The sequence below is a fragment of the Mesoplodon densirostris genome, chromosome 18 (assembly GCF_025265405.1).
Source record: "Mesoplodon densirostris isolate mMesDen1 chromosome 18, mMesDen1 primary haplotype, whole genome shotgun sequence".
NCBI lineage: Eukaryota > Metazoa > Chordata > Mammalia > Artiodactyla > Ziphiidae > Mesoplodon > Mesoplodon densirostris.
Window position 1 is genome coordinate 38,195,337 of NC_082678.1, and position 26,021 is coordinate 38,221,357.

Below are 26,021 nucleotides of genomic sequence, written 5' to 3' on the forward strand. Positions count from 1 at the left end.
TGCTATCTAAATAGGATCAATGCCATGAGCTAGAGACCCATCAGAAACATATTGCAGACAAATTAGTTGGGTTCTTTCTTGTTGCTGGGGCAGTTCTTAACAACACCAATACCTGGAGAGTCCAGCCTGATCCCAGATGCCACAGACAGCTTTTTTCTTTCTTACAAGTAAAGTCTCATTAGATAAATTACTTTTTCTTAGCCTAATGGATAGTCCTAGTCTTGAAACTATTTTTGGGGGGCTAAAGATAAAAATTATGGTGAATTAGTTGACACCACAATCCTGGCAAATGAGGTAAAAATTTTTACCAAATATGCCTTATATATATATAGTACAACTCTATGGATTTTGTTAGACTCACAGTCTTTTATGGAGATGAAAAAATTGGAGTACAGAGAGAGATGGGGTGCCCATTTCATTATTTATTTGTAGAGTCCTGAGCAATGAATTGGATTAATAAACATTGATCCAATTGGATGTTAAGGTGACAAGTACACCACATAGATATTGACCACTTGGTTATTTCACCTGTTTGAATTGATAAGACCAGGTTAACTGATGAACAATTGGCTCCATTGCCTTCATATTTAACCATACTCTCAGTGACAACACAAAATCAAAGCCATTATCTAAATGGTTAACTCATTCTTCCTATCATATATGTAGAAAGTAATTTTATTTTATTCGGATGGTAGACCCACGTTGACAGATCCGGAGCAGCACTCGATGCTTTGTGTATTTTTAAACAATCAAGGTATCATCTTTGAAATGAATCCTCAGTTTCTGCCTTCAAGGACACAATAGTTTACTCATATTAGAGAGAAAAATGTCGCCCATTGCAGCTGGCTTCACCTTCTATCAAATTGCCTCGTGTTTGAAATTTTCTCTTTCTGTTGCCCTTAGGAAACATTAGCTACATTCCTCTGTAACACTCATTCCCTCCACCAATAGGTTCATTTTCTGCTGACTTGACTCACTGGGGCACTTCACCCCTGGGGTTTCTAAGGAAGCCTGAAATTAACACAGACTTTTCTAATTAATTCTTCCAGAGTAAACCATTCCTTCTCCTACATCCAGAAAACTGTGAACATCTTTATCATCAGGCTCCCGAAGGCCTTCTTTCCTCATTAATTCTAAGTGACTTAGTTATTCTTCAGTTTAAATAGAGACATGCCAAATTACAGGTCTAGACAAATGAAACGTGTGATTTTCCATCCTTAGCCTCCCTCACCCTCACTCGGTTTAATGTGCTTGGTTGGAAAGTTGCCAGTGAACAAACACGAAACCCTTTCTGTAATAGGGTTCTCTGGAGAAAAAGAACCAATACGGTATATACAGATACACAGAAGAGGAGAACTTTACTATAGGAACTGACTCACATAATTTTAACGGAGGCAGAGAAGTTCCAAGATATGCCCTCTGAAAGATGGAGACCAGGAAAGAGGTGGCATAATTAAGTCTGAGTCCAAAGGCTTGAGAACAGAGGGAGCCGATGGTGTAAGTCCCAGTTTGAGTCTGAAGGTCTGACAACCAGGAACACCGATGTTTGAGGGCAGGAGAACATGGATGTCCCAACCCAAGCGAGAGCAAGTTTGCCCTTCGGCCTTTTTGTTCTATTCAAGCCCTTAATGGATTGGATGATGCCAATTGCACTGATAAGCACCATCTTCCTTCTTCAGTCTCCTGATTCAAATGCTAATCTCTTTGCAAACACCTGCACTGAAATAGTATTTTATCAGCTCTGTGGGTCTCCCTAAGTCCAGTCAAGTTGACACATAAAATCACCCATCACATTTTGTAAGAGCAAGACAATTCGATTCTGAAGTTGCAATCGTAGTGATTCTCTTTCCTAGCTGCTGGGCTAACGTGGGTTCCTGAGCAGTTTTCTGGTCAGGGTGTTGGAGACCATGGGCGCAGTAGGTGTTTAGATGGGGGGAATTATCAGGGAAAACACAAGAAACAAGGGTTAACTTGTTAAAAAGATTGAAGCCTTGTCTGTTCCATTGGTAAGAGTTTCTTGTGATTTAGAGTCAAACTTCTCTTCCTGGAGTAGGGAGGGAGACACACTTTCCAACAGAGAGTTCCTTTATAAATGTAAATTTCCCGTACAAAAGAGTAACTTCTCTGTTTTCAGAGCTGCTTTTCTGTCTGCTGTTTCTTAAAAACAATCAGCTCCAAAGAATCCTTACGTCAAAGAGGCATAATTTGGGGTGGCGTATTCTGTTCCCCTTCAGCTGCATAGAGGAGCTTCTGGATAACTCCTGATGGGTCTGTAGAGATGGAGTGAGTACCACCTCGGCTGCCTCTCTTCTACGCTCCACACTCACCTCCTCTTAGCCACTGTCTGGCCACACTGTAGGACGTGGCATGTAGCAGTGTGTGTGGTTCCTCCTGGGGTCAGGGGGGAGGTCTCTGACTGCCCCCTGGCTCTGCCCTCAATGCCTTTTACTCACACTGCTTATTGGGATATTTCACTCACATTTCCTGCCTCTCCCCTCAGGTTTCATCCCAGGAGGGAAGGAGACCAAAAGCACGGGCGTCTCACATCTTTGTCCCCCTCGCTATAGTCCCCATCCCTGCTCCTTCCAAGGACTTTCTTTACCTCTCCATGGGGGGTCTATGACACATTCTTGAGTTGGCATTTACCCAACCCCAATTACTAGGCCACATGGCAAAATGACTGCAGGGAAATGCAGTGTATAATGGGACGAGGGAACTTAGATTCAAAGTCTTCTCTCAATTATATTTGCTTTACAGGTATAGGATACAATGGAGCTCCAGTCTCATCTGAACCCCTCTATTCCGAGGACTTCTGTGCCAAAGTAGAAATGGAAAATATGGTACCTACCAAAGAGAGAGGGGTAGGGAGCTGGGGCTGCATGAACGCTGCCAAAGCAATTAGAACTGGTGATCGTGATTAGGATAGCCTTTGAGTTTATCGACACAGCAGCAATAAACAGCTGGTCACTTGGGACCCAAAACATAGTTTCATGCTGGGGACAATGCCTGTTTTATCTACTTCTATATCCCCAGCACCTGTGGGCGGCAATAGCAGCAGTAAGTGTGTGGAATGAAGGATGCATGAGGCCAACGTGTAGAGAGAGAGAGAGAGAGAGAGCAGGACAGACACAGAAATGAGTGAAATAACCAAACAGCTGTAACAGCACAGATGGGAAGGGAATCCTCCAGCGTGGGGGGGAAATACGTCGCACCACACAACCACTTTCCCTGAAGATAATCAACAGACTTCTGAAGAATTCTGATAATGATCCAGTCAAGGGCATCCTAAGCACCCTGGATTTTTACCAATTCTGCTTTTATTTCCCCTTCTTTTATGACCTCCCCCACCCCCCCGCTGGCCAACAGATTGCAGACTTAAGATAACAATATTTCACTTAAGATAAAACACCAGTTTTCAATACATCCAAGTGATTGGAGATGTTCTATCAAAAAAACACGCTCAGCAAAGCCTAGAGGGTTGAGACAACATGTATCCCACCTCTTTTCAGTAGACTGAAATCATACATCCCACATCCTTAGTTCAGCAATTAAAATGACACATTAATCATCATCCTTCCTTTTGTTCTTATTTCATGTTACCCCAACTCCTCCCCAGTCCTCTGGCGGATGCTGCCGGAACCATCTGAAGCAGGCCCACATGAATCCTCTGTGTTCCCACTAAGCTGCGTGAAATGCATCATGGACCACATGAAACACCTCCTCACGGTTTCCATGTGTCCCAGCGCAGCGAACACCAGGCGGCCCCGCCTTAGCATCTTGAAGTGGACCCTTGTCTTCAGCGCTCCCAGTACTTACTTTTGTTCCCCATCTGTCTCTCTTCTCCCTACTTAGGTAAGCCCCCACGTGACCAAGCTCTACCTCATGCTTTGCAAATTGGCAGTTCTCAACCCTGAGATCTCAAGCAACTTTGTACCATTTTGGCGAGGTAACCAAACTTTGTCTTCCAAGCATGGCGGTTAGAAGGGGCATCTAGGAATTAGAAGCAAGTGATTTTATCATGATGCCATTCATCGTTTGCCAAAACAGTACCAATTATGCTCTGGCTGCAAGTAACCAAATACCAGAAGAAATGTTGCTTGAACAATAGGAATCCAGAGCCGATGGGGGTTTCATGGGTATGGCACCTCAGGTTGCTTTCTCTGTGATTCCCTTAGTCTTCTCTCTTGGTCATCCACTTGTGGTCCCAAGGTAATGTGTCAGCTCCAAATTCGGAGTCCTCGTCGGACAATGTTCAAAGTGGGAAGCGGGGAGAGGGCTTCTCCATAAGCAAGTCTCTCTCTCTTTTATCAGAGCCAAAACTCTTTCTCATAACCAAAGCTCCCTCCTTTTCCTAGCAGATTTTCCTATCAGGTCCCAGAGGTCACAAATGGATCATAAATCCACACCCCAGCCACAAGGGGGCTTGGGGATGTGAGACTCAGACACTGTCTTCTGTAGTGGGAAGAAAGCTCTGTATTAGCCATGTCTTCTACTATCTGTATTCTGATGCTTTGACACCTGGGGTCTTACTGACCCTGGAAGCGCTGCTTGTCCCAGGGTTAGCCAACAACTACAGAGAGTAAACGGCTCACGCACTTTTCAGATGCGAACCAAGCAATCCAGGACCCACACGCCAAGCACCTCCTTTACAGGGGTCTCATACTCAGGCTACTATTCCTCTACCCTAATCATCCCAGGGCCAGGTACCAGACAACTAGGGACAGCCTTATGCCCCAGAGTCCATTGAAACTATTCAAACTAGCCAATCCAAAACCTGCTTACCCTGCCTCGGCTGTTCGTTCCCATAGAAACCACAATCAAGGCTCGAGCCGACAGCCTTCTCCCTCTGACTCCTGACCAGCTTTGGTGCATCGACGTGTGGCCCTCCCTGAGGGTCCCCTCCTCTTGGAAACTGTGAGTAACAAATCCTCTTTTCAATGGCAGGGTTTTCCTGAGCTGTTGGCCTTACTGAACCTTACATTTTCTATGAATACACTATATTTTAGAACAGGCTTTGCTGACATCAAACCCTGCTGCAAGAGTTTTTCTCTTCTAGGGGAAAATAATGAAAGGAAGCTTCTTTCTTTCTCTATAAAAGGATTTATCCTAATTACCTATTGCTGCACAAGAAATTACTTAAAGACTTAGTGGCTTAAAACAATGATTATCTTATTCTCTCTCATGGTTTCTGTGGGTCAGGAACCTAAGCAGGATTCAGATGGACAGTCCTGGCTTCAGGTCACTCACATGGTTGCTGTCAGGCATGTCTGCAGCTGCAATAGCACAGGCTGAAGAAGCTTGGTCAGGCATTGTGCTGTGCATGTGTATTGTCTCAGTTAATCTTTTGTATCCATCCTTTGAGACACATATGATTAATTAACATAATTTTACAGATGGGGACATGGACTCACATAGTTAAGTAATTCGTCAAGGTTACCTCGTTGCTAAATGGCATCATTACTCAGGGTAGCAGCCTCTCTCTCTCCTACAGTCATTCTCCATCATGTTACTTTATTCTGATGTCTTCATAGCACACACTGACATTTGAAACAATCTTGTGCACTCATTTGTCTTGGGCTAATTTGTCTCTGTTCCCCAGTGGAATGCAAAGTCCTTGAGAGCAGGGACATGGCTCATCTCACTCACTTCTTCATTCCCAGAGTCCAGAGCAGGGTCTGGCACATTGCATGCGCTCAGCGGATAGTTGTTGAATGAAGCCCAGAGCTTGGGTTTGCCCTCTGTTTTGAACAACAGCATGATCACCCGGGTGGCACATGTTGGTCCCTCCTGCCACAACTCCAGACCCTAGAAACTGTATCACCTGCCTGAAGGCTGTTCCTCAACCTTGACTCTTCAGAAAGTCTCTCTTTCCATCCTTAAACACGTCTCCCAAAGCCTAACAGTGATGGTTGGGAATTCAGAATCCACCTCTGCTGTTCTCCTTATCTCTCTTTTCTTTTCCTAGTTTCTTATTCTTCATCCCACCTCCACCATGATTATCAAGCTATGGCATTACTGGTACTTACAGCCCAAGATCTCCATAAACTGAAGACTTCCTCCTTCACCCAGGACACATGAAACAGCCTGCTAAACTATTTAGTGGTAGGTGAGGGGCAGACAGTGCAGCAGGAAATTAAGTCCCCCTCCCCCACTGTCTTCCCTTGGAGAAAACTACCAGAAAAGGCTTGGTAGTCAAACACACACACACACACACACACACACACAACATTGTATCCCCTAAGCTTCATTGACATACGTTGTCTTATTTCCTGGATGGCCTGAGTTTCTCTGTGTAACATTTGCTAAGTGGGAAGGAGGGTAGGGCCCATTACATTAGAGATACCGGGGAGAGGACCCCAGACATTCTGGCTTTCCCTCCTTCAAAAAACACAGGGAAGTGTGCTTTTGGCGATGCAGCATCCTTTTATGACAACAGAGTTGGAGGCTTGTGTGTGTGTCAGAAGGTGCAATGCTATAACCTTGGTAACAGCCACTTTGTCCTGACAATAAACCTCTAATCCAACCATCATTTCCCGTGTGAGGGGGAAATGTATTTTCTTTTATGACTTTCACTGTGGGATCAGGGTTCCGGGCTCATGGCATGGCATAGTTCTCACACACTGTGTTGTCATAATAGGGCTTCAGAAATTGTACTGAGCTTCCTTGGGGACCAGATATTTTGAAGGGCGAGAAAGAGATCAGTATTCTTTGTGGGTGGTCTGAGGTGGCAGTCTCAGAAGGGTGTGGTGGTCAGTGTCCTGCTGGCTAACAGCCCCTCAGAGCAGGGTCTTTCTGGGGACAGCTCATTGACAGAAGTGAAAGTTTGCCTGTGCTGCTCATTCTAGAGAACACCCCCTATGATGCTGCCATTGTTTTATCCGGCCATTACAGCTCCCAGTTCAAGGGAGAATTCTACCCTGACTTTGTGGAGGATCCTGAATGCCAGCACTTTGCCAGACATGCTGGATAGATTGTGCCAGGTCCCGAAGGCAACTGCTTTTCATACAAAGTCTTGAGCCAGAAAAAAGAGCATAAATCCGGCTGAAGCATTTCAAAATCTGTAAGCAGAATAAATTCCAGACCAGAGTCATGGAACAGTAATTCTTTTCATACACAATCGTCCTCACTAGCAGAATGTGTGCTCCTTCATATGCAGAAAAATGGAATCACTGAAGAAAATAGTGGCAAGGGTCTTTGAAGATCATCCATCACGCCCCACCCCCCCAATATTTCTTATGATTTGAAGAGGCAAAGTATTTCTCCCAAGGCTACATTGTAGCAGAAACTGGAACCCAAGGGGGTCCTGGTTCCTGGTAGAGCGTATTCTCATTTTGCTGTTCAGCCCACTGACCTACCATTAAGAAATCTGAGATTAGAGCACATTAGGAGAAAAAGGAGAGCTTTTGGGGGGAAAAAATGGCTAGTCTGATTGTCCCACTCTATGCTTCAATAAACTGAGACCCAGAGATTCAGAGTGGCTTGTTCCAGAAAGAAGAACTGACACTTTAAGTGGACGCCTTCACATCCTCAGGCTGGTGCTCTTTCCCCTAACTGGGTTGTGTGGACCTTCCTTCGGACCAAGATGTTTCCATTCTTCTGAGGGTGAAATGGGTACTAGGAAGAAGCAGGTGCTGAAAGTTCTAGTGACTTCGGGAAGCAGGCAAATCACTTTCAGAAGAGAAACTGGTTGACTTTGAGAGAAGAAGGAGAGGCTTGGGTTGTGGTGAAGGACAGAGCACATTCCCCAGTTAAAGATATTCCTGTTCAAATTTTTGAAATGCTATTTTGGCCAAACTCAGCTTACCTCTGGCCGGTTTGTGACCTCTGGTGTGGCTGCATAGAAAACTCCCTGCGATGATTTTCTTAGTAGAGGAAGTGGTACTTTTGAGTGTGTTGCCTTATGGAACTTGAACTTGCCCTTTGGAAGCCAGCGGGTTTGAGAGTAGTTACTGTCTCCATGGCCCTCTGTGTCCAGATGCTTCCTTCATGTTCATCCAGCCCATAAACTGGCCACTGCATCCTGTGGACTTGGCCCTAGCACCCGTGCCAGGGAACAGGGATATACCATCAAGGAGATACTAAGTTAACATATACATACTACTACATATAAAATAGGTAACTAATAAGAACCTCCCGTATAGCACAGGGAACTCTGCTCAGTACTCTGTAATGGCCTATATGGGAAAAGAATCTAAAAAGAGTGGGTATATGTATATGTATAACTGATTCACTTTGCTGTACACTGAAACTAACACAACATTGTAAATCAACTATACTCCAATAAAAATTAATTTAAAAAATTAAATAAATGCATAGAAAAAATGGCAAAAAAAAAAAAAAGGACATACTGGGATCCCAGTGACTGTGGCACTCTAACTGGCTTATTGTGTTTCATTTACTCAACATGGGAATTCTACGCCCTCCCCGCAATCAGGTTATTTTGGGAATGCTTTAGGGACATGTCGGGGAATTTATTCACAAGCAGTCCTCCTGCTCCAGCCCATTTGTAGAAGTAAATTCCCCTGAAGCCCCTTGGTGGGTACCTGGTGCTTGCTGCAAGAATACCAAGCCTCCTTTGGGGGCTGTCTCCCCAGGTTCGCCAAGCTGCCAACCCTTGATCAACCAAAGAATTCCCTGTGTTCTTCCGAGATGCCCAAGCAGCAAGTTCATAGACAGAGAAAGTCCCCAGCATTCAGCAGTGTCTTATGCCTCCCAAGTTGTCATGGAAACTTCCCTCAGTTCCCGACTGCGGGCCCTCTCTCTGTGGGCACGGGAGCTGCTTCTCGGGGTCGTCTTGGTACACACACAACACCCTGTCTTCTCTGTTTTCCTCTATTCCTCCCAAGCAACCAAGTGCAACATTCCTCCTTGCACATCACCTCTTCCCATCAAGTCAACCAATTCAAACCGATGGCTGAGGGCTGTTGGTGTTCAGACCATCCATCACTGTTGGCCTCTGACCCCCAGTTCAGGCTCATCCAGGACACCACCCCTCCCCAGCCACGGCTCTGTATGGAGAGCTCTTGTTTGGTCCAAGACCTTCCAGTAGTGCTCTCCAGATGGAGTGTGCTCCCCTCCAAGGGAATGCCAGGCAACCCATTTTGATGAGAGAGGAAAACAAGTCGAACTTCTCTCTACCTTGCATTTAAATAATTTATAAGGGAATTGGTACTATTTACTATTGCAGTTGACATGGTACATTTCATGATTTGTGAACAAAAATGTAATTCTAGGGGTTCCAGCTTAAGAACAGTTTATTTAATTTTTTGGACTACTGTCTTAGAGCATGGCTTAATAGTATTTTTAATAAAACTCAAGCCTATGATTTAGAAAAAGTCTGAGTCCAATATGTATAAACAAATAGTCAAACAAGACTCTAAAGTCCTAAAAAAAATCTTATTGCTATGGGTGGCTAAGTATCCACCTCTATGTTCAGGTCAGGTTCTTTGATCTTCACAGTACAAAGCCCACCTTATTCAACAATAATCATAGCAACAATAGCAACAGCAATAATAATAATAACCATTTATGGAGTAATTACCAAGACCCAAGCTCTGCTCTAAGAATTTTATGGGTATCATCTAACTGCATTTTCATAATAACTCTATGGGGTGGAAATGAACTTGTTTTACTCACAAAACTTATGACACCAAATGTGATGTGTCTTTTCCAACAACCTTCTCCAACTCTCCTCCAGCAGCTGGGTGTCCTCCAGTTCAATTCAATGCTGACATTATTTACCCAGAGTTAACATCAGTGACTACAAGTTCAGGACTCCATCCTGCAAGACTGTCCCCACTTCACATGCCAGTCACAAGCCCCAGGTTGTCACTGGTACTTCTGACCAACTGGCTATAAATTCAGAGGGTTTCCACACCCCCTTTTCAGTTTGGATAATTCTCTAGAACAACCTGAAGAACTCAGGAAAGCACTTTACATACTGTTACACCTGTACACCCGAAACTAACACACCATTGTAAATCAGCTATACTCCAATAAAAATTTAAAAATAAAATAAAAGACTCAGCACCAACACTGGAGATTAAATACTGACCAATGCATGTCTTCTCGTCAATACTTCCTGCCCAAAGTCCTATTTTGCCCCAAATGTGGGAGCTAGTAAGTTTGAATCTTGAAGCCATTGTGCAGACACTGAGGAGGCACCAGATGAGAAGCAGATACACAGACACAGGTTTGCAGAAGACGCATATCTGGAAGCCCAATTAATTAGCAAAAGTTTGATTTGGTGAGGGAGCAGTTAGGGAAAAGGGACTAAAGTTGGGGACTGATAGAATTGTCACCATCTGTGACAAGCTGGAGAGTGTAGCTCGTGTTTGGTCAGAGCCCAGCAATTTTTTCTGGTTCTATTTCTCATAGATTGAGAGGGAAGCACATAAGTTCATGTCAACCTATTTCTCTTTTATTTTCCTAACTTTTTTTTTTTTTTTCGCACCGCACGGCTAGTGGGATCTTAGTTCCCTGACCAGGGATTGAACCCGTGCCCCTTGCAGTGGAAGCGTGGAGTCGTAACCACTGGATCACCAGGGAAGTCCCTATTTTGCTAACTTCTTATCTAGTTGTGATGTCCAGCCAATGTCTTGCCCAACTGGGGCTTATAGCAATTATTCTAGATTCTAGTATCACAACATTTTACTATGGACTGTAAAAAGTCTCCCTCTTAAGGTTTGAGGAGAAAACTGAATAATTGTTCCCTGACAAAAAAAGGAAAATGTCGCCTGTAGGTGATGAGCTCTAAGAAACAGATGTCTTAAAGCTCTCAGGTATATGCTGCCAGGAACAAAGTTCAGTCAGATTTGATTAAGTGGATTAGCAAATTTATTTTCATTACCGACACAGTAATTTAGTTGTAGCCTGCGGAGGGTTAAAATAGGTTTCAAGCTTGAAGAGAACTATGGAGATTCCCGTTTACCACGGACTAAGATTCATAGTTAATTGGGATACTTTATGGTTCTCTGGTGGCCAAATAAATCTAAACAAGAAAAAATGTGTTTATTAGCAGCCATCTTTCTTCCCAAGGAGTTAATAGCCCTCTGAATTGTGCATCCCACATAAAAATGATTATGCATTCTACGTGGCAATGATTATTTTATGAGAAAATAAAGCCAAAGAGAAAGTAATAGTTAAGTAATCAATTTACCAAATGCTGTACACAAAATAAAGCCTCTTCAGATGATTTCCAAGGTTCTCATTAGTTCAGTGAGAGATTGTTAAAATATGCACATTTTCTCTAACTGTAAAGCTATTTTTGGTACTTCCTAATAGAGAACTCTGCCTTAAATAAAGCAAATAGGGGACTGTTACTGAAAAAACAGGATCAGGGTTGACCCTTCTTTACCTGACATTACCTCTTTGCTGCGTCCTTGAGAATTTTCACTTCTTGGAGAAACTGGATAAAGGATTGCTTCCAGCTACTTTCTACAGAAGATGGAATCTTATGTGGGAAAACCTTGATGGGCTTGGGAACTCAAGACTAGTGGTGAAGTTAGTTAAATTGCTCTACATGTGTTAGGCAAGAATTTGGAATTTTGAGGGCAATTCTTTTTATATTTTAATTGGCTGTTATGTCCCTTAAGTCTCATTTAAGCTATAAATTATCCTTCTGTATCTTTTTATTCCCTTGCAGTTATGTGTTGAGGATACTGGGTCCTTTTCCTACAGAACTTCCCATCTTATTTTTCCTGATTGCATCCTTGTGATATGGGAGGGTAACTCAAATTCCCTGTAATTTTGTAATTAGGTCTAGAGGCCGGTCAGATTCAGATTTGATTTTCCCCTCCGCTCCACCTCCTCTCCCCATAGGAGGTGGTGTATACTTTCATCAGGAGGTAGGTAATGTCTTGTCCCTCTTTTGGCGATGTTAGCAGCCATGATAATCATTATGTAGATCAAGTGTTGGCAAACCCAAGAGGCAAATCTGGTCCACTGCCTGTATTTGCAGGTAAAGTTTTATTGGAACACCCACTGGTTTACATATTGTCTATGGTTGCTTTTACTCTGTAACAGCAGAGTTGAATAGTTGTGACAGAGACCCTATGCCCCACAAAGTCTGAAATGCTTACTTTCTGTTTCTTTACCGAAACTATTTGCCGACCCCTGATCTAGATCCATTAATTTACTGGGCGGGGTGGTGGTGGTGGTGGTTGGTGAGATTCAAAATTTGTCATTCATTTCTCACTTATTAGCTACAATACTTCTATTTTTTAAAAAGTCCCTTTGTAACTGTTGGGTATGACAGACTGTATAGGAAAGATAGTATACATATTTGATTCTTTCCTGTTTTTGCTTTTAAAAAATAATGAGGTTGTTTTGTAGCATTCTCTAAAGGTGACTGGTAGGGCTAAGTTTTGTTTATTCGTTTCGTCTTGTTTGAGAAGTGTTACAAACTCATGAATTTAAACATATCTGATGTGTTTTAGATCATCCTAATTATGATTCCTCTTTTTGATGTTCAGGTTCTCTTCTTTTTAGCCATTGGGAGCCTAGAACATAGACTGGGTCCTTGTGATACAACCCTAGCAGTTTTGGGTAATTTTCTTGCTCTCTGGAATGACAACTATTCCTGACTCGTATTTTTCCTACCTCAGTCCTGAAATTAGCCATTTCTCTAAGAATCATTTGTGGAAATGCTATTCAGAGACCTCAATCTGGGTGCTCATTGCTGTGGGTTGGTCATTGTTTCTAGGCCTTTCCAGTGGACAGAGGTAGAAAATATGTAGTCTTTAAGTTAAAATACATCATGAGTTCAGAAGCATACTTCCAATTTAGACTCAAAACTACAGGGTCTTTACTTAACCTTGTCAATCTTACATTTATATATCCTTCCAATCACTCTGATACTGTCAATTCTCAATGACACCAACACAACCATACATTTGATGTATTCCACACTATGGGAAACTGGGTCGTCTTTCCAAAGTAAAGGGCATATTATTGCTCTGTGCACCTCCTACTACTAAGAAAGCAGACAGGGCCTAGCTGAAGGTTTACTAAAACCTCTTCGGGTTTTAGACACAGCATACTGCACCCTTAGGAATACTGCTCTGACCCATTTATTTAGTAGTGTGAAGGCTGACAGTTCTAAGAGGTGCCAGAGCAAGATAGGGGTCCAAAGCAGATTCAGGCTGCAGTGTAAGCAGCCCTGCCCCTTGGAATATCTTGTGTCTCTAGCAAGCCCCAATAGTAAACTAATAGGGTTTTCTCTGAATTATTGTGTTCTTGAGCAAAGCCAGGCCATCTGCAACTAGATACCATTAAAACCACATGCACACACACAACAACTGATCTGCTACTGATCCCTGATAGAGACAGAACATCTATCCATGGGACCTTGGATTGTCCATGGAGCCAGAACTTACACATAATAAACGGGATGCTCTCAGACCCAACCAGCTCATAAGGTTCAGAAGGGTGTTGCAAGATCGAAGTGGTATTTTTTCATTGAGGTGGGGCAGGTTCAAACAGCACAGGTGGCCCAGGTTCCAGAACCCCGTCACCTTCCTCTATTATACTGATGCCTCTCCCTCACCTTTGGCCTCACGGATCTTTCTCTATGTCTAGCTGGCAGAGGAGGAAAACTCCTGTTCTTAATATACAAAGGAGGTCAGCTAAGTAGGTTTGAACTGAAGTTCTGCACTAAAGCCCCCTGGGGGTGGCCCTGAAGAACAGAAATGAGAAGAAATCCTCCCAGTGGACAGAGCTTCAGGTGGCGCTCGTGGCTGTCCACTCTGCGTGGAGAGATCATTGGCCTGTGGTTGGACTATATAGGGGCGCATGGTCAATGGCAAAGAGCTTAGCTGGATTGGTCAACGCCTGGAAGAAGCAAGACTGGAGGAGGAGATGAGGAGATCTGGGGAAGAGACATGAGGTTGGATGTATGTGACTGGGCACCAAGTGTAACGCTTTTGTGTTATTTTATTCTACTACTAAACATCCACGGAAGAGGCACTAAACGCTCAGCTGGCTGTGTTGACTCAGCCAGTTAATGACAGGCAACCCCTGCCCTTGGCCACGTGGTTGTTTAGATCCTGAGCTCAGGAATGGGGTTGCCATGACAGCTGAAACGGAAGCTGTGCGCGGACTCCACAACTTTGGCTCCCGGTCACCGAGATTGAGACTTGTCAGGTGGTGTAATAGGGGCGGGGCGGGCGCGCAGCTGTTAGCACGAGACCTTTTAGCGCGAGACCTGGAGCGAGGCGGATGGAGGTGGAGTTCCGCCAATGGTCGGCCTTGGAGGGGTCCTCGCGGTGGAGTGTGTGGTGAGAGGTGGATCGAGGTCTTCTCACCGGTGCCTCCAGGCCCTTCGGCCTTGGAGCAGGCGGGTGAGCTGGGTTCCCCCCCGGGCACAGGCTGGGGACTGTGTCCTGCAGAGCTCCAGAGCCCTCCCATGGCCGCCCACAGGCCAGGCCTAGGCTTGAAGCAGCGGTGAACCTCTTCCCATCCCTGCCTCGGCGACCTACCGGTGGCGGCAGTCACGCTGGGTCTCGGTCCACAGACCCCGCCCGGCCCCGTTTGGGTGGCCTGAGGAGCCTGCGGGCCAGCTGGGTCCTGGGCACCAGACTCCCTCGGTGATGACGGCTGGGCACGGCCTGGGGACCTGGCCTGAGGGCGCCACCAGCTGAGAGCTGCCTCTTCAGCCAGGCCTGGGCACTGGCGGCAGGACCCAGGCTGGGTGCTGGACGAGCACTCCCAGACAGGGTGACCGGCCCGCGCAGGGACCCCTTCCTCTTAGCGGGGGCCTGGACCTCGGAGAGTGAAGGTTGTGCCTTGGAACCTTGCCCTTTCTTGTCAGAACAGAGACTAGATTTGTTTGGTGGAGATTTATAAGAACATTGTGACCTGACCTCCAGAAAAAAGGATCTGCCGCCAAGAAATTTGCAGCAACTAACCACGCCCCTCCCTTACCTTTCCTAGAAAAGGGCTTTGCTGAAAGCTTTCAGAGAGTTTGGGGTTTTAAAGGCATGAGCCACCCATCTCCTTGCAGGACCCCGCAATAAACCTTTCTCTGCTGGAAACTCTGACAGTTTGGTATTGTTTGGCCCCACCGTATGCTGGTTGTGTGGACTTGCGTTCGGTAACAATTGGACTTCTACTGCTAAACATCCAATCTGCCAGTAGAAGAGACCAAAGCTGAGTAAGTCTATGGCACCATCCCATCAATAAGGCCAGCCAGCTGCTATTGACTGTTCATTTGCCCTGGACCCCTTCTACTTTGGAAAAGACAATTCATCTTCACTAGGATTGACATGTATTCTGGGTAACAGTTTGCCTTTTCTGTCTGCATCATTACTCAGCCAGCACCGTTCCTCCCAAGGCTCACAGAGGGCTTGATCTTCCAACATGCATTCTTGCATAGCATCTTGTCAGTCCAAGCGTGGGCAGAGGAAGCATGGCAGTGGGCACATGAACGGGGGATCCGCTGGTCTTACCACGTACTCTACCATCCAGAAGCTGCCAGCTTGATAGGACAGTAGAATGGCCTCTTCAAAGTGCAGCTGAGGCATCTGTTTTGAGATGACACCCTCTAAGGATGGGGCGTTTCCTTTGGTGCTGGGTCGCCAGCCGACAGACCACATGGGTCCAAGGACAAGCAGTGGAAGTTGGAGTACCTCCTACAACTATTATTCCCAGTGACCTTGAAGAATTTGTGCTTCCTTCTCCTGAGTCGGTGAGTCTCAAGGTTGTGGTTCCTAAAAGACTGGTGCTTCCATCAAAGGACACAGTAAGCCCCACTAAGCTTAAAGCTACATCTGCCATATGGCCACTGGGGGCTCTCTGTGCCTGTAGATCAGCAGCCAAAGAAGGCAGTTACACATTAGAGGGGTGTAGCCTGATCCTCAAGAGGAGGTAGAATTCCTGCTACATAAGGCAGTCATGGGGGTGATCGTTGGGGTTCCTCTTGGTGACCCCAGCCCGGTTATACCTGTAGATGGGAGAAGTGAAGAGGAAGATCAGATCAGTTAAAGCCTTGAGATCAATTACAGCTGCAAGGGTGTAATTCATGCTGTTCTTGTAAGTTTCCCCAGAAATTTTGACCAATCAGGATCCCGGAGAAGCTGTATCCAGAGGGAGAGAACTTAGAATCAGAAGCACATAGAGCTAGTGGTGGAAGGGGTGGGTGGACTGTACTGGTCACTATTGGGGCCTGACCCAGATTCCCTTTACTGCTCTGTGGGCTCATTCATCAGCTGCTGTCAGTGCCTGTGGCTGGTGGTTCACACCTGTGCCTCTCCCCATCCTCCTCCTCCTCTGGCTCCCATGTAGCTGCTGCCCGTAATGTGATTCCACTTTGATGGGGGCCACTGTCCTCCACTGTTGACCCTTCCTTAGGGTTTGGAAAGGGACCTAGCTCTCCTTGGCCTCTCTGAGCACAGCCACACCAGGCTGTGACTGTCACCCAAACTTCAGTTTATATCTGGGAAAATGTCCTTCCTCATCCCCTGGAAGTCGTCTTGTTTCCAGACCCCAAGGAATTCCAACTCTGTCTTCAACATGTTCTCATAAAGTGTGGTATAGTCAGCCCCATAGGGACAGTATTCACCCAGGTGACCCAGCATCAACTTCAGTTCAACTACTGTGAGGTCACTGCACAGTGATTCTCAACCAGGGCTGGTTTTGCCCCCGACCCCTGCCCTGAGGTGGACATTTGCAATGTCTGAGCACATTTTCGGTTGTCACAACTGGAGAGGAAGATGCTCCTGGAATCTAGTGGGTAGAGGACCAAGGATCCTGCTACACATCCCTCACTGCAGAGGACACCACCACCCCTGCTCCCAGTAAAGAATTATCTGGCCCCAAATGTCAGTAGGGCAGAGGTTGAGAAAGAGCTATAGCCTGGTTTTCCAGTAAAAGTCTGAATAAGAACATGCATCCATCTCTCAAGAACAAACAAGACATTTTAGGCACAGAGCAGTTTATATATAATTTAGGAAAAATAAACTTCCAATTCTAGGTTAATCTTGTCCCTAAAAAAGATTTAGTTTGCTTATTTGAACAGGACCTTCAACATTGCTCAGTGCAATTAGCGCACTGATTCTAGGAGAACATTGGCTATATATTTGCTTCACATCTGTACTGCTAGAAGGGTGTATCTTCTCTAAAGATAACTTTTACCTCCTGCCTTAAAGATGATAAGGGCTTGCCACCCGCCCCCGGAACTGTTTTTCAGCTTCAAAAATGCAAACATATGGCCATATGTATCCACTGTATGTAGAAAAGTACCAAGTACCTATTCTATGTAGAAAAGCAATGCATGCATATAAGCAAATTCACATACACAAACAAAATAAACACTACCCGTAACACATTGATCTTTCCTACTAATCTTTTTCTACAGAAGACACACACATTAGAACTGACATATTCTAAAAAAGATCTTGTAGAGGTAATATGTAGTAGTCCCTTTTTATTATTTATATTTTCAAATTGTGGTATGAATTATTTTTTTCCCATAAGTTATTTAGAGAAATACTTTAAAACGTTCTGTTTCTATGGCTTAATACTTTGATCATTTTTAGTTTTATTTTATTCTGGTCAGAAAAGGGCATAGGAGGGAACGCTGTACTATTTCTTTTTTTTTTTTTTAAGAATTGGAGACTTTCTTGTGACCTGAAATGTTCTAATTTTTTTAAAAGGCTATATTTTATGAATGCTGAATGTTAATTTTTATTATTCATTCGTAAGAGCCAGCAGTGGCGTCTTATTGAATGAACTTTGTTATTTCTGTGCATGCACTAAATTTCTGCTTGTTGATCTGTCATGAATAGAGAAACATGTTAATATCTCCAACTATTATTATGTGCCCATTTTTTAGGAGTTTTGTTAAATTTGTCTTGCTATTTTATTAATCTCATAAATGTTTGTCCCAGTCATCAAAAAGAAGGGATTTTGCTCCCTTCAGTGATTTTGTCTGAAAGTTGGTGTCTGATATTTAGGCTTGTAGCCCTCCTTGCATTTGTTTGAATTTGCCCAAAGTACCTGTGTCCAATATTTTACCTTCAGCATTCCCCCAACCTTTGTTTGGGGTATTCTCTCACAGACAGTGATTGGCTGGATTCTGGAAAAACAACCCAAGAGTCTTTGCCTTTTAAGAGAGGCACTTTACATCAACGTTTATTAGCACAAAAGGCCTCTTTCATGTTCTGACATATAGTTTCATACTTTTAAAATATTGTTTTGTGCTGTTTCATTTGTTACTCCTATTTGCCCTATGGAACATGTTTTCTTTGCTTTTACTTTCTTTGATGTTTATCTTTTAATATTTAAAAACCCTCTTTGTCCTTCTGTGAGCTCATTCTCAGAGTCAGAGTGTACATTCTCAGAGGGTACCCAGCTCTTGAGTACACAACCCTCCCTTCTTTCTTCTCCTCATATTTCTCGGCCTCTGTTAATATTAGCTTGTTGTTTTAAACAGTTTTTTTTTTCCGTGAAATCATGAATTTTACATTATTTTTAAAGGAACAGATGTTTAGATATTAGGTTCATTGTTACGACTAGATTTACATTTATCCTGGAGACAACTAGGTATAAAAGGGCCAGAGTTCTCCGTAGTTTTTAGTGCTGAGCACATCACATTTATGGGAATGACGCTCCCATTTTTGAGCTTGAAATATTTTAGTATCCCCCAGTAGTTGGAGACAACTTTCAAGTAATTGTTTTCCGTGGATCTTTTTCAAGCTCTTGTTTAATAAAAAGATCTTTTAATTGTCTCCATTTATAAAAGACAACTTGCATCTCAATAGTTTTTGCCAAAAGCTCTGGAGGTGCTTCTTCATTGTCTTGTAGCATTAATGCTGCAGATGAAAAGTTAGTGGCCAGCCTGGTTATTTTTTTTCTTTTATACATAACCTTTTCTTTTTGCTGAAATACTTTCAAGGTATAGGAATCCTTTTACTTTAGACGGTACTCTGGAATTAAGTGAACATTTTCATATTGTTTTGCTTAGGACAACACAGAAGCTTGCATTCTATATATAGATTTTTTTTTAAACTTTAGAGTGTTAAAGATGGATTTATATTTTTTCTTTGATAATTGCTTGTGCTTCCTTTCTTCCAGCCTTTTCTCCCTTTGATTGTCTCTCGTCCTCTGTATCTGTCACTTCCTTTCTCATCATTTCCTTTTGGACTGTTCCCTCTACATCCTCTGCATGGATTTAATTCCTTTTGCAGCATCGATTATGTCTCCTTTTTTTTTTTTTTTTTTAACTCCCCAAAGGGTAATTTCTAGCAGGCTTTTTTCCAGTTCTGCTCTACTATACAAATTTGACAGCTTTTCCCTCTGCTGCTATCTTGATCTTTGAGCCTCATGAAGAAATAGAATTTGCAGCTACTCCAGCCCCGGGCTCTTCCCGTCTCTGTTTCCTCCTCCAGTCCTTTTCTTAGCTAGACTCTTCCTCTTAGAATACATTGCATATAACCAGTCATCCCTACCATTTTCTGCCCAGTGCTTGTGGAGATTTAATGTCCAAGTAGGTTTTAGAAAGACAGGGGGTGAGGAAGTGGGGAAGGGGACAGCTGTACTCTTTAAAAATTTTTTAAATTTATTTTATATTGGATTACAGTTGATTTATAATGTTGTGTTAGTTTCAGGTGTACAGCAAAGTGATTCAGTTATACATACACATATATCTATTCTTTTTCAAATTCTTTTCCCATTTAGGTTATTACAGAATATTGAGCAGAGTTCCCTGTGCTATACAGTAGGACCTTGTGGCTTATCTATTTTAAATATAGTAGTGTGTATATGTCAGTCCCAAGCTCCCAATGTATCCCTTCCCCCACCTTTCCCCTTTGGTAACCATGAGTTTGTTTTCTGTGTCTGTGAGGCTGTTTCTGTTTTGTAAATAAGTTCATTTGTATCATTTTTAAAAAAGATTCCGCATATAGGTAATATCATATGATATTTGTCTTTTTCTGACTTACTTCACTTAGTATGATAATCTCCAGGTCCATCCATGTTGCTGCAAATGGCATTATTTCATTCGTTTTTATGGCTGAGTAATATTCCACTGTATATATATGTGTCCCATCTTCTTCATCCATTCACCTGTCGATGGACATTTAGGTTGCTTTCCTATCTTGGCTATTGTAAATAGTGCTGCAGTGAACACTGGGGAGCATGTATCCTTTCAAACCATGGTTTTCTCTGGATATATGCCCAGGAGTGGGATTGATAGATCATATGGTAGCTCTACTTTTAGTTTTGTAAGGCCCTCCATACTGTTCTCCATAGTGTCTGCTCCAATTTACATTCCCACCAACGGTGTAGGAGGGTTCGCTTTTCTCCACACCCTCTCCAGCATTTATTATTTGTAGACTTTTTGATGATGGCCATTCTGACCGGTGTGAGATGATACCTCATTGTAATTTTGATTTGCATTTTTTAAATAATTGGCGATGTTGAGCATCTTTTCATGTGCCTCTTGGCCATCAGTATGTCTTCTTTGGAGAAATGTCTATTTAGGTCTGGGGACAGCTGTACTCTTTTTCTTTTTTTTTTGGCTGCGTAGGGTCTTTGTTGCTGTGCACAGGCTTTCTCTAGTTGTGGCACGCAGGCTTCGGTAGTTGTGCATGTGGGCTCAGTAGTTGTGGCGCACGGGCTTAGTTGCTCTGCGGCATGTGGGATCTTCCCGGACCAGGGCTTGAACCTGTGTCCCCTGCATTGGCAGATGGGTTCTTAACCACTGTGCCACCAGGGAAGCCCTGGGACAGCTGTACTCTTGATGCCTCAAAAAGAGCCTCTTGTGTACCACCCCCACCCTGCTCAGAGTTTACCCTGATCCTGGACCACTAATGGCTGCCTTGTAACTCAAGGATTCCTCCCAGCTCAAGTGTGAGGTTGCTTCCTAGTCATGGGAAGGACTTCATTTAAAAACCAAAACCACCCACTGTGCCAACATAGTTGCCTCCCGAGACTTTTTGGAAGACTGCACAGGGACTGTTGCTCAAATGCCGTTTTAGATGAGGAGTGTGGTCACTGTCCTTTGTAGAAAAGAAAATGAAATCTCAAACTAGCTGTGAAAAAATGCATATAGGGTGTAGGAGGTTCCCCAGTTGAAGTAAAATTTACAACCAAATTACTGGAAAAGCAAGGATAAGGTTGGTCCTGAGAAATACATGGAACTAGGGATTTACCACTGCTAGAACTTTGTCTTCTTTCTCTGTCTTCAGATGCCATTGTTTCTCTCTCTCTCTCTCTCTCTCATCTCCTTTTTCCCTCTCAAATCTGGACCAATCAATCACAGCCAGGAAAAAGGGATAACTGAGAAAATGTAATCTTCCATGGGAACCATGTATTTAAAAGTGGAATAAACAGTTTTGACAAAACAAAGTTTACCTTCCCAGAATAAGTGTGGGAAGAAGATGAACAAACTAAACGTGTCCATGACATCATCCCCTCCCCTTTTTCATTGAAAACTTAACTTAATGAAACAGGTGTACGTGCTTTAAAAAGTTAGATAGCTTGTGTTGGTCATAATAAAAATCAGTAGCCCATTCCCAATCCTATTCCTGCCCAGAGCCCTGCCCTCATGACAACAGCTTTCAACTTTTAACTGATTCCTCTAGTCTAAACCTCCGTATTACCAAATATTATATTTATACCATTACATTTCACACTATCATAATTGTAGACATTATCTATTAACTTTTTTGTTGAAAATGAGCATTCAGTTCTCTTACACACTTACATACACATATTGTCCTTTGTCTACTCCCAGCAAAGTTCAATCATACTTTTTGGTTAATTCCATAGTTTGAACTTATGTTATTGTAAAAATGTAAGTATTATTCATTGCTGAGCCAAGTAATGTACTATGAATATATTTTCTTCTTACACAATGTTTTCTCCCTCTGAGTTCATAATTACCTTATTTTTTCATTTCTTTATTTTTAAAATATATCTTTATTACTAATACTTCCCAAGCTAATAGATGATTAAAACACTCTGAATATTACCTTTCCACATGGTCAAGGATTGGTGCTCAGGAAAGCTCATAAATCATAGAAATGATGTAATTCTGACAGGAAAGCCTTTCCAGGTTCCTCAGAACTGGAAAGAATTGATCTTTTGAGATTCCCATTGATCACATGTATCTCTCACATCACGGGGACCTTTCTCCCTTACCATAGCTATTTGTCTATGCATCTTATCTTTTCTTCTGGACTTTTTTCCCCTTGAGGGCAGGGTCTATGTCTGATTTATTGTCTTTAGTATTCACTACAGTATGATAAATCTAAATGAAGGAGTGAATGAATGAACTCCTCTGTCATCCACTCTGTAGTATTTTTGCATTTCTTCTGTGCCCCTATTGAATGAGTACATTGGTTCTGATGGAGTGAGATTGAACTTAGTGGACTTAACTGTACACTGTGTTAACACACTTAAGAGAATATCATATAAAGGAAAGTCAGGGGCTTTCAGTAATTTCTTTAATGAGTGGAAGAACTGGGATTCAAAGCCAGGTCTGATTAGATCCTGGACCCTACCCACCACCCAATACCACATTCTGGGCTCAGTTCCATGTCACAAAGCACGTGGTCACTCCTTAATCAAGTGTGTGTTCCTTGGTCACGAAGACATTTTCCATTTCTATCCTAGGAATGCCAACCCTCTTTTCTTCCATACAACTTCAAAGTCCATAATGTTGAAAAACGAATATTCTTGAATTCTAATCAGATTTCATTTTGAATGGACATTCGTATTTCATCCGAAAGTTTCAAAAACAGTATTTTCTGTCTCTGAGCCCCGGGTGCTCTGTGTTCACTTCTATTACAGATTTCCTAAGACAACTTCCTGGATTTATAAAGGCGTGAAAGGATTTCTCTCCAGTGAGGTATGGCCCAGTTTAATCTTGTTTTGCATTAGGAAATCCCTGAAGACAAACACCTGCATTCTAGGTCGTTGTGGGAAGCAGGCGTCCCAGAATGAAAACAGCCCTCAGCCTCTGGCGGCTTGCTGTCGAATCCACCAGCAGAGGGCGCCTTACCATCAGTAATAGTGGCAGAAACTTTCCTAATGGGTTTGGGATTTTATTACCTTTTACTTCTGATCTGCCAATTAGTAGCAGAATGTGCAAAGCCATTTTCGCTTCATTTCGCAATTGTCTTGCATTGTGTAAACGAGAATGCCTCCCTGCCAGAGTTACAAGTAGTGGCAGGGATCTGGGGTGGGGTGGGAGGTGGGGAGGGGTTCAGGAGAGAGGAAAATAGGGATTTCCCTGTATTCCAAGAACTGGAATGAATTCTATGCAGTATGTTGTTCCTCTTGGCTTGGTGTTTACCTGGTTCATCTCTAACAATTCAGCCACTGCCATGTGGCTTTCTCAGCTATTTATAAGGTCTTGTATGTGAAAAGATCAAATGTGTTTGTGTTTAATTTTCTTTAACATGTCTATAGGGCTTACACCAGATGTCATGGAATCATATAACCTCAGACTGTTAGCAGAGATTCTTAAAGATTATTTAGCGCAATAGTCAGTATATAGATGAGAAGACTGATGCTGAAGAGGCAAAGGCTTGGCCATGGTCCTCCAGTTAGTTTAGAGAAGAGAAGGTATCGAAACCCAGCTGCTGACTACACCCCTCAAGACCTTCCACTTAATACATCTGATCCCGAATTCACCTGTAGCCAGTACCTGAGTGAACCCAGATCTTAAAGAGAGAGCCACTGGGGCAACGAGATTAATTTAGGAAGATTTTCAGAAAGTACAGTAGGACTCACATGCTTAGACCTGGGGTAAATTCAGAACTGGGGTTTAGGTTGGCTCCAGTTTACGTAGACATTTGACCCTTCTGGATTCTCATGTGTGCCTTTGTCCTTCTTCTGGGTTATCATTTTCTACTGTTCTCTACCCCAGGCCACCTGCAGGAGACAAGATTTTAAAAGGCAAATTCACAGTTCTTCCCAAGATTCACCAAATCCTATGTGAGCTGGCCACTGGCGATGAACCGATCTGCCCTGCCCTCTTCCTTGCCTCTTTATCTCTTGGGTATGACTCTCCCATACACCCACACCTGCCATAGGCTTTTGCATTATCCGTTCCCTTTGCGGGCAGTTCCCTTCTCACGTGGCTGGGTCTTTCTCCTCCAAATTCGGCTCTTTCTCCGTGAAGCCATCCTTGACCAGTGGATCTAAGTAGTCGCCTAATCACTCTTAACCCATCACCTTGTGGGGATTATTTGCATCACCTTTATAACCCACTGGTAAAGTTCTCAATTTTGCACTTTTTTTTTTTTTGGTCTTCTGCCCACTCCTATCACTAGAATTCACTTTCCATGAAGTCAGGGACCTTGTCTGCCATGTTCTCTCTTTCATCCCCAGCCTTTTGGACAGTCTCTGACCCATGACGGGCACTCGAGAGAAACGGCAGGGAAATGCCAATCAGAGTTGTGTGCAGGAAGCTGTCCTCCAGCCTGTCAGACAGCATCCCAGAACCACTTTCTTTGCAGAGGGAATTAAATATCCTCATGGTCTTTGGAGGCTTCTTTTCTTTGAGCAAACTTGAGGTTGCAATTGGTGCCAGCCCTAAGGTCTGGATGGCTGTGAGCTGGACCATCTTGGGATGACTTGCCTTCATTGCCTCTCTCAGGACTCAACGATTCCCTCATTAAAGTTGACTCCATCATACAGCTCTTTATTGGGCAGAGTCATAGGGGAGCATAGTCAAGTTGTGGATGATGCATGGGGACATTAGACTTCAGAAATGTTGGAATCTGGAAACTGGCTTTAAGGGAATGAGTAAAGGCAGCTTAATGAATTAGTCTCATGGGACTGTGGACCGTCTTGGGGCATCCAAGGTATGTGATGAGGTCTGCCCACTGGTTAAAGCCAATGCAGTAGGGATCTAAAGCTCCTTTGGGAGGGCAAGTTGAATAAATCTCCTTCATCCCTCTTAAAATAAAACCTAATGTTGCATCATTTGGAAAAGTGAGCAGTTTCCTTCTGTCTGCTTCATGTCTAATACTTAATGGGACAGCAGGTGTGGCTAAACTAGGTGTCAGGGAGCTGTCAGGCGTGGGTGAAATGGGAAGAAATTCTACTGCACATAAATGTCTAGTCATCAAGATCACTGCCCCCCTCCCCGTACCATACCAAGGGGCAGAGAAAAAAACTGGAGTCTCTGGGTACGGCGAGGGCTGCAGAAATTGGCATGCTAAGTTCACCAGTAACCTGTGCTGGGGCCCCTCCTAAGTGCTTCCTGTAACTGGTTTTACCTAATTCTCACAACAATTCTATCAAGTGTTAGCTTAGCACTTTGCAGGTGAGAACAGAGCCTCAGAGAAATTTCAGTTACATATCCAGTGTCCCTGAGGTGGCGAAGCCATGATTCAAACTTGGACCTCATATACTCTGATGCTCCGTCCTCGTCCACCAGCCGTGGAACCCCCAGAATGCCTTTTCCTATAGACTTTTATGAAACCCTAGAATCTTAAGGGGTTATTAGTGCCCTCACACTTAAACAAACAAAAACACATGTGTCATCCAGACTAAAGTCTGCATGCTGCTTAAAATGTTGGCTATACAGGCTTTGTGGTGATAGGAGATACCACATTTCCTTATTTTCAAGCTTGAAAACTCATTAGTTCAAGTTTATGACTTCTTTTATTTGTTTATTTATTTAGCAAATATTAGGTGTTTAGGCTGGGTGTCAAGCCCAATGCTGGACACTGCCAGTAGATTAGTAGAGAAGGTCAATGCTGTTTCATACTCTTAGGGAGCTCACAGTTTAGAATTCTCATTGGAGGGAAATAAATAAAGGGAATACATTCCATACTTATACCGCCTATTTTTTTTTTTTTTTTTTTTGGCTCGCCATAAAACTACCTCATCCTTAGCAGAAGTAACTAAAAAATGGCTTCTTCTGTCACATTGGCCCTGGCCCTTCTGTTCTTCGACTTTTTCTGGTGTCAATCACCAGATTCAGAATAAAAGGTTGTCCTCGGGGGTGGGGGACCTTTGACAGAGAGGAAGGCAGATGGATGACTCACCCACCAGCCCTGAAGTCC

General features: G+C 43.4%; 1 pseudogene; it reads right to left on the reverse strand.

Moving 5' to 3' along the window:
* Positions 1–22,542: 22,542 nt before the first annotated feature.
* On the reverse strand, positions 22,543–22,646 carry LOC132479394 (U6atac minor spliceosomal RNA; annotated as a pseudogene).
* Positions 22,647–26,021: the final 3,375 nt, after the last annotated feature.